This window comes from Chamaea fasciata, unplaced genomic scaffold (assembly GCF_029207755.1).
Source record: "Chamaea fasciata isolate MVZ Bird 193981 ecotype frontalis unplaced genomic scaffold, bChaFas1.0.hap1 SCAF_30, whole genome shotgun sequence".
In the NCBI taxonomy this organism is placed as follows: Eukaryota; Metazoa; Chordata; class Aves; order Passeriformes; family Sylviidae; genus Chamaea; species Chamaea fasciata.
The window spans coordinates 3,748,057-3,761,502 of NW_027094115.1; positions in this window are offsets into that span (position 1 = coordinate 3,748,057).

Sequence of the window (13,446 nt, forward strand, 5' to 3'; positions counted from 1 at the left end):
TTTCCTGATTTATGAAGGGAGAGCTGAGACACGGGAAAGGAAAAGACAGATTTCAAAACCAGCTGAAGCACCAGGAACCTGCAAGGCCCTGGCTGTGGCTGCCCCCAGAGAAACCGTGACCCTTTGTGTGAAATAAAACGGATTTGGAGCAGCTTCATGGACAGGCCACCAGCGACGGGGAATTCTCACTGGAATCATCAGCTCCATTCACCAGATTCCCAGGCACAATTAGAAATGCTCCTTTGATCCAACAATCCACCTCCCCAAGCAAGGAGAACCTGCACAGTTTGCACCAGGGAGATGGGGGAGAAATTCTGCATAAGCCTTCCTGAGAGTTTAATTGAAACCGTGAAAAGAGAGGTAAAAAAATAAATAAATAACAGGAGGGGTTGGACTTCAGCTGAGGATCGTTCCCAAATTCACTTCCACACCACATCTTTTACCTTTTACAGTTTGTCATAACTGAAGGGCTCTGTTATGTTTTCAGGAGAACACAGAGCATGATGGATAGAAGATTCCTGGGCATGTTTTCTTTTTCTTTTGCTTTTTCTTCCTGACGTATTTTGGCCCAAAAAAAAAAAAAAAAAAGAGAGAGACAAAAAAAACCAAAATCAAAACAACAAACCCAGGAAAAGAAATTACAGCCTCCCGTAACCAAAAGAATGAAGGGCTGATTCTGTTTGCCCAAAACCCAATTAAAAATATATATTCTATCATATTAATATATAATTATAATATTGATATATAAATGTAATTATATAAATGTAATTACATAATACATGATATATAATAAACATAATATATAACATATAACATATAGCATATAACATATAACATATAACATATAACATATAATATGATTATAGAATTAATATAATATATTAATGACATTAATATAATATATTGAAGCAGAGCCAACATCCCTTTTCCATATTGAGCAGTCAGTCACAAGGAGCCCCAGGATGGTTTGCCACGGAATTACCTCTGGTTCCTCAACGTGAAAATGGAGAATTCTTCATTAGCACAAACACAATCTCAAAAAAAACCCCCACAATTACCAGCAATTAGGAAACCATTTCGGTGGTAAAACAGAGTGAAGCCGACTCAGCATCACATTTTGCTTTGTGTGCACACCCAGAGCCCACCTAAGCTCAGCCCAGAGTCCCTGTTGGGTGTCTGAAGGTTGTTTTGCAATTTTTTTTTTAATTCATCAAATTCTGCTTTTTTTGGTATTAATTTACCCCTTTCTGTCTTTTCAAAAAAAATTTTAAAAAAATAAAAAAAAATTGCAGAGCTGAGACTGGAAAAACTGGGGGCTAAAATACAGCCTGGAAGGAGTAAGAATTCCTCACTGATCCAAAGGGTTAGCTCAGAACATGGAGTTCTGTAGGAGATTCATTTTCAAAGAGAAAATCCTGCCCTGAACTCGTTGGCTGAGAGCAGACGCCTGACCCTGCACATGCCTGATGTGCTCCTTCACTCCTTCAAAGCAAAGGGAGTGTTGGAGGGTTCCATTAAACAAATGATTAGTATCTCATCTGTTGGTTGTCCCTCCCCAGGGACAGCCCTACTCTCACATCTGCCTGTGGCTCTGCATTTTTCACACCTTCCCACCAACAAAACCTGATTTCCCTTTTTTTTTTTTTTTTTTTTTTTTTTTAATTTTTTTTCCTGCTGAGGCTGGGCAAGGCTGTGGAAATTGGGGTTTTCTGCAGCTGCCTCCCCTCTGAGGGACAAGGCAACGCTTCCACATCCCAGTGTTATTCCTCAGGCTCAGAGAAAACTGCTTTTCCCAGACAATCACCCCGGGCTAGACGGGTTTAATTTTATTTAACGCCACCGATATTGGCCCTGAGCTGTGGGAGGAGAGGGGAGCCCCAGCCAGGCAGTGACAACACCGCTGAGCCCACCTCCCGCCCGGTTTTCCTCTCAAACCTTCCCAGCAGCAATAATTCAGAGGAGTGAAGAGTATTTGGGCACAATTCCAGATTCCCTGCCTGGTGCAGTGTTTCCCTCCCATCAAATACCCCTGAAACGCTCCGGAGTTTTTCCTCATCTCCCCAGGAGTGAAAACTGGTGCAGAATTCCACTCACACTCAACGAAACCCACAGCAGCACTTCAGCCCGGTTAGGGTCGAGTTTTATTAATAAGGTTTGTTTTGCTGGTTGAGGGGTTTGTGCCACTAAAAATCCCTTTTTATCGCCATCCACGACTGCACTGTGATGTTTGGTGTTGACGCCAAGCTGAAGAGCTGCTGCCTGCTCCTCCCCCTGGACTTTTTTTCCCCCATTTCTTTCCCTTTATTTCTTTTTTCCCATTTTTTTTCCCCATTTCCCCCTTTTTTTTTTTCTCCCTGCGGAGATGGAGGCAGCAAACAAAGCCTTCCTGATGAGAGGAATGACAGATTTGTCTTTACAAACAAACTCTGGGTCTGCTGGTAGATAAAACCAGCACTGAGGGAGAAAAGAAACAACGGGGAGGATTCCACTGGTTGATGAATGGAAAAGAAGATATTTGCCTCTACAAACGAACCGGGGGTTGGCTGAGAAATGAAATTGGATATTGAAAGGTGAAAGGAACAATGGGGGAAACCCATAAGAATTAAAAATTAAAAGGGGGGATTATACATGAAAGGGGAATTTTAGGTATCGGGCACTCCGGGCAGTCTGCACCTCTCAAGTACCTCAGAGAGAGGGAAATGGGGCAGGAAATTGGGATAAACAGGAGGCTGAATCCTCCAAAATTGGAGAGACCCCGGGGGAAAAGCCCCACGGCCTCTCCCTTTATTGGAATAAAGTCAAAGGACTCCTCTGTCTCCTTTTTGGACACGACCCTCTGGCGTTTGTGGATTCATTTTCCTGGCACTGACCAGTGAGTTCTTTCCCTCCTCTCCCTCCCTCCAGCTGTGATGCTCCTTTGCCATCATCTCCCTGCTGGGAATCACCCTGAGCTGCCCGGAGGTGAAACATTCGGTATTTTTTAGTGACTCCAGAAACAGTTACGGGCATTTATTGGCCCCCTGCCTCTTCATCCAGATCTCCCCTCAGCTGGCAGCTCCCGTGATTTATCCTTGGAAGGGGCTGAACTCCAGCTCAGGGACTCCAAATCGCTACTTTGCTTTCAGGAATGTTCCGAGTTTCCCCTGAGAGCCATAAAAATCTCAAACTAATGGTGCGATACCCGGAGCCGTGGTGCAGGAGGGGGCACGAGGGAGGAGCACTGCCAAGGGTTTATCAAAGCGTTTCTTTCCTCGAGCACGTGGGAAATGGAGGACAAACTTCATTATTGTTAAGGCCAGGAATCACTAATTAACCCCCCAAAAGCAAAAGACACCAAACAAACCCTTGCAAGTATTTTTTTTTTTAAATTTTTGTTTTAATTCTAAAAATTAGCGAAAATCAGCTATTTTGGAAAACTTCTCGCACAGGGCTTTTAATAATTTGAGGATGCCCAGCCCAGCAGTGTCCCATCCCTGAACTCCAATGGGATCATGTAAAAGGGATCTCAGGGAAAATAGATATTTCTGAGAGAGATGTCCTGGTGTGCAGGGAGAACACAACCTTTCCCTAAAATCCTCATAAACCCCCAAGATTTTGTTTGCATTCAAGTTGCGAAGGTTTGGTTTGTTGTTTTTTTTTTAACATGTGGTGGATTTTTTTATAAACACCTGTCTTTTCCTGAGGTATTTTATTATGCAGTGTGTCAGCTGACCTGCAAGGAACGTGGTTTTCTCAAAAATCCTGAAGAAGATCCAATTCAGACATGGATGGGGTTCATTTGGAAATTATTATTATTATTATTATTATTATTATTATTATTATTATTATTACTGTTGTGACCCCACCAATGCCGCCTCCCAACATGAACCATTCTGAGATTATTATTTTTATCACCGTTATTATTCTTCTTCCTATTCCCTTGGCCGTGTGTCTCTCTACACTCCTAGAAAACTGACTCATTTCTGCTTCCAGAGCTACTCTGCCAGTGCCCCAGCACAGAATAATCACGGGGAAAAAAGATTTTTCAGTCTGGTTTCTTTTTTTTTTTTTTAGTTCTTAGTTCAGGCACTGCTGCACTGCTGCAGCTGAATTTAACCACCAAACTCAAAGTGTTGCTGCTGTTTTTTCCTATTTTTTCTCCACTGCAGGCTTTTTATCTGCTTCAATTAATCCATTACGGTTTTATCAGCTTCAGAAAGGCCTCGTGCTGCTACCAGATATCACAAAATATGAAGGAGAGAAGCTAAAATTTTTTTGTTTCCTTGAAGGAGAACAATATTTCAGGCAGGTTCAGGAAAACAAGCAGCTTGTCCGGGCTCGGGGTGGTGAAGCAGAAGCGGATTTGGAACCCACAGCACGGGGAGAATTTCCTCACAAGGTACACACAGAGAAACCGGTGCCAGTTCAAACAGGAGAAATTCCCTTCCCCGAAAATCCCTCTGCATTCCCATCGACTGCCTGAGGAGTGGAACGAGGATTTACAGCGTGGATGAGAAATGACAGAGAACCTGAACCACCAAACCCCTGCCAGGGCAGAGGAAAAGGAGCACTTGGGTTTATTTACGAGCTCTGAGCCCAGAGCCATAAATTGCCTCCTCCTTTTGCCAAAGGCACAGGTTCCACGGGGTTGTTTGCGAGCTATTTCCAGGCACTTCTGTGCCTCGCACTCTGTTGTTGTTACACCCCAGGAACGTTTGGTTGGGAATTCTTCTGCCCTAAGAGAGGCACTTAAATCACAAGGCTTGGTTGGGTTGGTTGTTCCATTTGGGACGCGCCCGCAGTGTCTCCCCAGAAAATATCTGGATAGAAATCTCATCCCAAGCTGTATTTCCGTGTGGATCTGGGCACAGGGGATCTGAGGACTCTTCTGAGAACCTTTTGCCTCTAGTGCTGCCAGAGGATGATGCCTGAACACCCCAAAATCCCTGTTCACCCCCCTGAGGGCGTTTGTTTTGCTGGAAACCAGGTGTAAAATTACAATTTGTGGCCTGTGGAGGCAGTGGCAAAGAGCAGAGGGACCATTCCGCATCTGCTGTATCCCCTGGAATGCCCTGGGCAGCTTTTCCATCTCGTGGTGCTCTGGAAGCAAAGAGGATCTGGGAGGAGAAAGTGCTGCAGGGGCTCGGGAAAATGGGGAATAAATCAGGGAAGGGAGGGAATTTCCCTCCCCAGTCTGCCCTCCCATTTTACACCTATTCCGTTTTACGATTGGAATTGGAATTGGACCAATTTCTGCCTGGTGGAGAACTTGAAGGATTTTATCACTGGTCACACTGGCAGCATGCAGGGAGGAGAATCTCCCTCCCTGCAGCTCCAGGGATGTGCAGGCTGATCCAGGAACCCCTGGGCTCATCCCAAACAGAAATACGGAGTTGTGAAAAACGAGATTCGCTCTCTCAGAAAAATTTATAAGTTTAAGAAAGAAATAAAAATAGACAATTTAGGAGACAGAAAAGCCGAGGGTGCCTGACCAGAAAAGCAAGTTCTCTCCCTCAAAATCCTTGGTTTTAAGGATTAACCTTTTACATTTGCATCTTTTCAAACATTCCATTGAGTCCAGATGTTCTTTTTGGTTTTCGGCCCCCCTTCCTTCGAAACTTGCCCCATTGTACCAAATGAACATTTTATTAGATAAAAGTCCTGGTTGGTGCCTGGTAGTCCTTCTGGTACCAGGAGATCAAGGAATTCCTTCTCGTAGCCTTTGTTTCGCTGCTGCCTCGATCTTATCAACTTCAGGAACGTAGAAGGATCTTCTCTCTCTGGATCTTCTGCTTTGGTCAGTTTAGATGTTACAAAGAGGAAAAAAAACCTAGTCTATTTACTGTTAACGCCACGTCACAATTAAAACCACATTCGTCACCTTTCTAAACTCTATTAATAAAAGATAATGCAAAGTATAATTATACATGTAGCATCCATTTTAACATTCGCAAAAAGTCAACTTTATAATACGGATTTATAACAGAGTGTTGGCTCTGCAAAGGGGTCACAGCAGCTCGGGAGGTGCCAGAGCAGAGGCAGGGAGGGAGGCGGGTCTGGAGAATTTCAGCCTCACAAACATCAGCAGAAAAAGCTGGAAATTAACTGAGGAGACCGAGGAAGTGCTGAGGCTGACACAGAAAATGAGCCCTTCCCACGAAACTCTGATTAACGCAGTGACTCTTCTTCTCCCAGTCTTATACAACCAATTCTTTTGGGATTAATTCTGCGATTCTTTTAATTCTTTTTGTTCTGCAACTCTAATTGATTATTTTCTGCAATTCTTTTGGGGATTAATTTTGTTTATGCCAACAGAGGAAATTTATTTTTTGGGGAGAAGATTGGCTTTGGAGACACTTTTCAGTGGGGTCCAGGCTCAATTGCTGTAAAGGGGAAACGCGAACATGTGGAAACCAGGAAAGCAAAATGAACCTTGAGTTGTTTTCCTGCTCTTCCTCCTCCTCCCATGAACCCCAGGAGCTTTTGAAATGTGCTCACCTAATTAGTATCGTTAATCTAAATGGAGTTGTATAATCTTAATTTGTGTTGAGGTTAATTTTTGTTTGGGAAAAAAAAAAACTGGCTAGACTTTTATGTGCTACATGTGTCATTTAAACCAGCTATTTAGCTCTAAATTATGAATTAAGGTATAATTTCCTTTCAGGCTTTGGAAATTAGCATCTAATTATTCTTAACCAAAGGGATATTAGCACTTCTTATGAAAGGGAATAACAGCCTGGTCTAAATTTAGAAGAGAGAACTCCTGGGTAAATGGCAAGGCTGGAATTATGCAAAGACAAAGAAATCAAGTCACAGGGAAAAAAAATAATTTAAAAAAAAATAAAAACAGAAATAATCTTTTAAGGTGACCAAAGAAAAAAGCTGTCGCCCTCCCCAGGCTCTGCCAAATCAACACCACCTCTAAAAGACTTCTAATAAAACCAAATGAGTGTCTAAAGAATATGACAGCTCAAGTTCAAAATCTTTGGTCTCAGAACAAACCAGGGAATTAACCAAAGAACCATAAATTATATATATTAAAAAAAGGCTTAACATTTAAGAATCCTAATGTCTTTGACAGCTAGAAATATTTTCTTGGAAATATTTTCCTCCTTTCCAAGTCCACAAAGCACAGATCATTATTTCAGGCGGACATTTCATTATTTGAGGCTTTTTCTTTCTAATGAGAAGCAGCACTGTGTGTTTATTTTTTATCCTTAAACCACGGTTTATTCCAGTTTTGCCTTCCTTCTCCAAAGAGATTTAACTCATCAGGTACCAGGCATGAGTTGTCAGGCCACGTCCAGTCCCGTGGCTGGTGATTGCTGCACTTCTCCTTAGAATAAACTGTGGCTTGAGGATAAATAGAAAGACAAAATGCTGCTTCTCATTAGAAGAAAAAGCCTCAAATAATGGAAGTGTCCAAGGCCAGGCTGGATGGATTTAGACCCTGCTCTAGTGGAGGATGCCCATGGCAAGGATGAGCTTTAAGGTCTTTCCCAACACAAACCTCTCCACGGTTCTGTGATCATGGTTTATGCAAACACAAAGAAATCAAGCCACAGGGAAAAAAAAAAAAAAAATAAAAAAAATCCAGTGTCGGAGTCCCGGGCATCCCTTTGGTCACCCTGGAGGGTCAGGAACCTCAGCAGAGATGTCTGGGACCCGAGCAAGAGGGCTTGGGATCTGTCCAGGGGGGTTGGAGACCCTGGCACAGAGCCCAGGAGGACGCTGGCTTTGATCTCAGTCCATGGAAAAGGTTCCCAGCTCTGAGAGAGGAATTGCAAGTCACAAAGGTGTGACAGACAGCAGTTTAGCTCATCACAGGGTGGGAAATTCTGTAGTTTTGGGTTCTTAAAATGGAGGTGAATGAGGGGCATGATGGAGAATTTTGGGGGGTGCCCTGGGTCCTTCCTCTTCATCTCCATCTCTTGCTGTGATGGTGGCACAAAGTAGCTGAAGGAGGTTGGGTCAGAGTAGAGATGACCTGTTCAGTGCAGGTGACGGGCATTGGTATGGAATTGTAAATAAGAAATACGTAACATTTGGTATAAAGGGCAGCGACATCCCATCCGGGGAGGAGTCGCCTGGTGCCCGAGCTGTGCACAGACCTCAGCTGGGCACAGAGAAAACAGTAAGATAAGGAAAAATAACCAGAACAAGAAACCTTGAGAAACAAGAACTTGAAGACTCCGCTTTGTTCTCGCGTCTGGCTCAGGGCTTTTCAGAAGGCAAAAGACTCGAAACCACCTGACTCTCCAAAGATCAACTCAAGACCCCAGAAATAATCCTTTAAGGTGGCCAAAAAAAAAAAAAAAAGCTGTTGCCCTCCCCCTGGATGGTTTTTCCTCTGGCTCCATCCTTTGCCATGGAGCTCCTTCCATGCCCAAACCCCAGCACGAGCCAACACATTCCACTGAATTATCCCCTGAAACTGCCTTGCCTTTGGATGGGAGCATTAACGAGCTTTGCCAGCCCCGTTACAGCTCTTCAAAGAAGATTTAAAGGCGAAGTTGCAGGGGTTTGGATCCTGTCCCCTCTGTTGCCGTGGTTGGTTCGTAACAGGGGTATTTAGAAAATCAATTTATTATAAACAAAAAGGCCCATTTAATGGCCGAGTGACAGGTTACAGCAAACCCCAAAGCGCGTAAATGCCAGGGGCTTTCTGCAGTTTATAAAACCCTGTTTCTAAGTTTATACAAAACGTCTCGCTGGCTTTTGCTTTATGGTTTTTAAAGAGCTCCAGGACCCAATCCAAGGAGAGCTGGACTGGATGGGAATCTCTCTCATTGATTGAAGCAGGTTTCAGCCCGGGAGGGATGCACAGGGAGGTGAATCCAGCTCGGGATGAAGGACTCTTGCCCTCTGGTGGCTGTTGTGAAATCAAATATCAGGAAAAAATGTTTTAGAGCTGGATTAGGAAAAAAAAAAAAAAACCACCAGCTGGGAAGGTGAGCCTGTAGTGACACAGGATGTGTCTGGGAGCACTGGAGGAGCTCCCCAGGAGCAAAAAGGGCAACATTTTTATTTTACCTTTTTAAATTTTATTTTAATTCATTTCATTTCATTTTTCCTATTTTATTTTATTTTTTCCTATTTTATTTAAATTTTATTTTTTCCTATTTTATTTTAATTATTATTATTTTAATTATTATTATTATTATTCCAAGGGGAGTCTCTCTGCAGCACTGGTTTGTGCCTGGTGGGGTGGAAAACTTCCCTGTGGAGCTTCAGTTTTTGATTTCTTGATCAAGAAATCGATTTCTTCCTTGATTTCTACCCGAGGTTCCCAGAGAGCGGCACAGGCCCGAGGAACCAAATGGACAAAACTGAATTTGAACACGAGGGAGGGAGAACCAAACCCGGGGAGCAATTGATGAGGCACATTTCTAGCTGCTGTTTATAGATCTCAGTGAGGGGCTCACACTGTCCTCCACCACCCGACATTCTTCGGCAGTTTAGTGGTACCTGCCAAAAATTAAATTTAAAAAAATAATAATAATAATCCCAACCCCACCCCCCCCAAAAAAAAAACCCCACAAACTTTCTCCAAGACCCCATTTTGGAGTAATAATCCCAAAAAACTCAGACTTGTCAGCAAGTCCTCAGACAGGCCGCTCCTGCTCTCCTCCAAGAACTCACGGCTCAAGGGGAAAAGGGCTTGATTAAAACTCTGGAAAAAGGGCTTGATTAAAACTCTGGAAAAAGGGCTTGATTAAAACTATCTCAGGGAAAAGACGTCCCCTTCCCTCCCCCTTCCAGAAAAAAAACAAAAACAAACAAAAAAAAAAAAAAAAAAAAACAACAAAAACTTTGCTGCTGGCATTGACTGAGGATTTTTTTGCCAGGAAAACACGAGTGAACAAAGCCCTCGCTGGGGTGCTGAGTCCCGTCCCTTTGCATCCACCTGCCTCCGGCGTTATTTTGGGGAGAGCGGGATGAATTCAGGCGCTGTAAACAAATAATCTGCTGCAAACAACCAACCAAGCAGATCCCTCCCTGGCCCAGGGGAAGGAGGACTGATGCCACCTGAAGGGACCCGAAAGAGGTTATTTCAGATGTTCCTGAGGCGCGTTTCACATCGATCTGACCCAGGGTGATGTGAAATGTGCCGGGTTTGGGTGCTGGAAAGCATCACACAAGAAACGCCAAGGCCAGCGGGCTCTGGGGAGGAGGCGATGGGAACAGGAGGGGGAACGGGAGCCGCAGGAAAGGAATAAAAAACCCGATTTCAACGCGGGTGTCTGGTGCCCTCCTGCGGAAACGAGAGGAGCAAATATCGGCTGGGTTTAATGAGCTGATCCTGCTCTGCTCCGGAGCCGGCACGGAGAGCTGGGAATGTTCACCTGGAGAAGGGAAGGATGCAGGGAGAGCTCAGAGCCTCTGCCAGTGCCCAAAGGGGCTCCGGGAGAGCTGGAGAGGGGCTGGGGACAAGGGACGGAGGGACAGGACACAGGGAATGGCTTCCCGCTGGGAAAGGGGAGATCGGGGTGGGATTTTGGGGAGGAATTGCTGGTTGGGAGGGTGGGGAGGAGCTGGGATGGAATTCCCAGAGGAGCTGTGGCTGCCCCTGGATCCCTGGCAGTGCCCAGAGCCAGGCTGGAGCGCCCTGGGACAGTGGGAGGCGTCCCTGCCCATGGCAGGAGTGGCATTGGATGATTTTAAGGTCCTTCAAACCCAAACCATTTTGGGATTCCCTGGAGAGGGACTGAGGACAAGGGATGAAGGGACAGGACATAGGGAATGGCTTCAAACTGCCAGAGGGCAGGGATGGAAGGGATTTTTGGAAGGAATTCCTCCCGGTGAGGGTGGGGAGGGGCTGGGCTGGAATTCCCAGAGAAGCTGATTCCCTGGATCCCTGGCAGTGCCCAAGGCCAGGCTGGACAGGGTTTGGAGCAGCCTGGGATAAGGGCAGGGGATGGGGCAAAGTTCCCTCATTAAAGAGATCAAGTAAGCAATTAGAGGAAATTCTTTTTCCTGTTCTATAACCCAGGCCAGAGGAGGTGCCCTCTGCTAATTCCTCTGCTAATTGACTTCCAGCTCTGGATTTTCCACTCTGTGCTTCAACGTGTTGTTCTTTCCACAAACTTTTTATTTTTACCATTACCCACTAAAAGTTGGCGAGTGCCTCCCAGTGTTGACCTGAGAGGCCTCAAATGGTTGGAAATCCCTCGGTAATTGATTCCACGGGTTAATGATGATTTCATGGTTCATTTTTTCTCCTTTCTTCTGATCTGGACTGGCCGGCCTTGCCTCTCTCACCATCAAGAGCTTCCTGCTCTTCATTCCCACAATAAAAGGAAGATCTCCCCGGGGTGTGTGGGGCTGTTCTCTGGGATCTGTTGGAACCTGGGGGAATTTCTTCCCAATATCCCGTCCATCCCTGCCCTCCGGCAGTTTGGAGCCGTTCCCCCTTGTCCTGGCACTCCAAGCCCTTGTCAAAAGTCCTTCTCCAGCTCTCTTGAAAGTCTGAGGGTTCTTTGATGTGATAAATTGGTGGGTAAAGTTCACAACTCGCTCCGTCTCTGATTTGAGACCGGAGCCTTGTGAGGCTTTAACCAGAAGAGAACACGCTCAGGTGATTAATTTCTGTTGAACATTGAAATACCCTCCAACATATGAATAAACCCGACAGGATGCTCGTGTGTGTCACCTCACAGGGATCATAGGGCCTGTGCATGTTCCACGTTTAGGACATCCTAAATCACTCCCGAGATGATCATCCGTGTGCCCCCAGGGAGCTGGGCTTTCACATTTCCCCGTGTCCTGCTGCCACCTGATGGCACTGAGGAAAACTGGCAAATCTGGGGCTGAAAAGAGGGAGGAAAAGGGATCCTAAAGCTTCTGTAGCGCCGTGACATTCACTGCTCTGCCCCCAAGGGGTAAACCAGGCTGCACTGTCCCCATCTCTGATAATTCCCCTCTCCTGTTCCAGGTCAGTCACGTTCATCGCCCACTTTATTCCCCCTTTCAGCCACAGAGCACTGCACTCATGTTAAAGTCAGATTAAATCTAACTTGGGCTTTACACAATGGCAGAGAACCAAATTAGCGCCAATTAACGAGCTGTGGGCTGCCAGGTCAGGAATTACCTGGATTAAGGGGCTGACCAAACACAACCATTCCTGTTCTCCTGTGCAGCACCAAAGCAGGGCTGTCCCACTGACCCAAATCTCCTCCTGAGCTTTCTCCCTGTCCCTCAGCACATGCTGGGTTTAGTTCTGGCTCCTGGCAATTCTTCCTGCCCTCAAAACCTTCCCTGCCCTGCCAGTCCCAACAGCTTCCCTGAGCCCCTGACATCTCTTTCCTCAGGGAAAAGTCCCTTTTGTTCCAACTCAGGCGCTGGATTATCATTAATTTTAAAACTAACGCTAGAATAAACCCAAACGGAGGCTCTGCAGGTGTGTGTTGTGTAGCAGAGCTCCAGGCTGGATGCATCCTTCACTGGGATATTATTGCTGGGATTAGCTGATAAACCTTATCTGCAGCTACTCACCAACCCGGCTCCGTGAGATCTGATTGCACAGATGCTGAGAGATTTAATTGAAGCTGCCAGTAGCCAAAAAAACTGCATGTCACTGGTGCCAGAGGCAGGATCCTCGTGTTAACCAGAGGTCCCTTTACCAGGGGGTGACCACTGAACCCTTATCAGCAGATAAGAAGGAAAAACGTATTAAACTTATTGACTCTTGAAACTGTGGGGTGCCAGGTGTAAAGCTGTGTGGATGATGATGCATTTCACGGAGCTCCAACATCTGGGTTTGTTCAGATGAGGCGCAAGAGCTCGAACTCCTCACAAAGTCAGCCACAAACTCCAGCCGTGCTGAGATTTGGGGGGAAGATCCCCCAGAGGGCTGAGCTGGGCGTGTGGGGATGCAGCATCCGACACAGAGCAGCTGACAGGGATGTTTGTTCCTGTGGCAGTGAAACCCAAACATCACCATCCCGAGTTCCACTGGAGTTTTTCCTGTAGAATCCAAACATCGCCACCTGAAGCTCCAGGTGTATCTCCTGTAGATCCCAGCCAACACCGCCTGAAGTTCCACTGGAGTTTTTCCTGCAAAACCCAACCACGACCACCTGAAGTTCCATTGGTGTTTTTCCTGTAAAACCAAGCTCCACCACCCCAAGTTCCACTGGAGTTTTTTTCCTGTAAAATCCAAACATCACCACCTGAAGTTACACTGGAGTTTTTCCTGTGAATCCCAAACATCGCCACCCAAGTTCCTCTGGTGTTTCTCCTGTAAAACCCAACCACAACCACCTGAAGTTCCAGGTGTTTTTCCTGCAAAACCCGAACATCACCACGCCAATTTCCACTGGAGTTTTTCCTGTAAATCCCAAGCACCACCACCCCAAGTTCCACTGGAGTTTTTCCTGTAAATCCCAAGCACCACCACCCAAGTTCCACTGGAGTTTTTCCTGTAAATCCCAAGCACCACCACCCCAAGTTCCACTGGAGTTTTTC